We start from the raw sequence: 1,520 nt of genomic DNA on the forward strand, positions 1-1,520 counted from the left end.
GCCTAACCCCAAGCTCCCCCCACCCACAGCCTAAACCTAACCCCCCCACCTAACGCCTAGACCTAACCCTCCCATCTTATGCCTAAACCTAACCCTCCCATGCAGCCTAACCTCCCCCGGGGGTCCCTAACCCACCTTATCCGCAGCCTAACCCTAACCTCCCCCCACCTGCAGCCTATCCCTAACCCCCCGCCTGACGCCTAAACCTAACCTCCCTGCCTGACGCGTAAACCTAACACTCCCTCCCCTGCAGCCTAACCACCACCCCTCCCCCCGGTGCCTGATGCCTAAACCTAACCCCCCTTGCCCAGCCCTACACCTATGATCATGGGGATACGGGCGTCGGTATCCTTGCCCATTCTGAGTTCCAACGTCGGGATCCCAGTGTCAGTATTCTGACTGCCGTAAACCCGACAGCCGGCATCTTTACCGCATCTCCTCATAGGTAATGCATACGTCCCAACATTTGGAGCATGTGTCCGCAGCTTTCCTCCCAGGGCAGCTATTCAGGGATCTCCCACTGCATGTAGACGAAGAGGAAAAGATGAAAAATCATTGTTAGTGGATGAACAAGCAGAGAGACAAACTGCAAACAGTGGAGTGGTTGTGTAGAGAGAAAAATCTCTCTATGTAAATATGTTACTGTAACTACTGAGGACATGGAAAATGCCTAAAATAAGGACAATTATCCCAAAGGGCCCATTGTTTTTATACAATGCACACATTGGGGGGATAAGTTCTCTCTTATAGTAATTAGTGGGTACCTTCAGAAAAGAAATTTGACCAGTAAATAATAAAACCTATAAATTAATAACATTTAGGGGTCAATCCAATTAGGTACGAGTTACCATTGCTGCGACGTTTCAACAGCATCCAAACTCACACCCTTCGTGGCCAGATTCAGCCTATGGGGCTACCGGAAAGTGCGGCTATTGTAAGACAAACTCGCCCCTAATTAAACTGACCCCTTAGTTGTTAAATGTGATAAAATAGTAAAATATAATGGTGTAATTGTGGGCCTGATTCAGTTGTGGTTGTTGAAGTGATCGCTGCTGGAATCTTGCTGTTCATAATTGCATCGTGAGTCTGAGCAGTCGTAGGCTGAGCAAGTCTCCTAGACACAGGGGGCTCTCCAGCAGCAACACAGGTCACAATGGGTAATTTATGCACGCCCATGGAACGGCGTTTGAACGGACCTGACACGCCTGTATACAGTTAGCCACCCCAGTTACCACCTCAAACGCTGACTTCCTGTCAATCACTTTGCGATGGGATCCTCTATGTGAGCTCGATTTCATTTTGTGCGCAGTGCAGCTTACACGCATGCACAATGAAAAAGCATTGAGCCACATGGTGCAACAGCAGCTCTGCGTCCGCATCTGAATCAGGCTCCCTGAGTGGTAAGGAGAGGGACTCTAGGGAAATGACTATGTCACCTTTATTATATATAAAGATAGGGAAACAGTCACTTGCTACTGCTCCAATTCACATAATTTGTACCATTCTGTACCATTTCATCA

At 48.3% G+C, this 1,520-nt stretch overlaps 1 long non-coding RNA gene across 1 annotated transcript in view; it reads right to left on the minus strand.

Moving 5' to 3' along the window:
* Positions 1 to 306: 306 nt before the first annotated feature.
* LOC135057759 (uncharacterized) overlaps positions 307 to 1,520 on the minus strand; it is a 2,338-nt gene continuing 1,124 nt past the window's right edge. The window contains exon 3 of the long non-coding RNA XR_010244346.1: positions 307 to 520. This is a non-coding gene — a long non-coding RNA (uncharacterized LOC135057759). The remainder of the gene's footprint in view (positions 521 to 1,520) is intronic.

Source organism: Pseudophryne corroboree, chromosome 3 (genome assembly GCF_028390025.1).
Source record: "Pseudophryne corroboree isolate aPseCor3 chromosome 3, aPseCor3.hap2, whole genome shotgun sequence".
NCBI classification, from domain to species: domain Eukaryota; kingdom Metazoa; phylum Chordata; class Amphibia; order Anura; family Myobatrachidae; genus Pseudophryne; species Pseudophryne corroboree.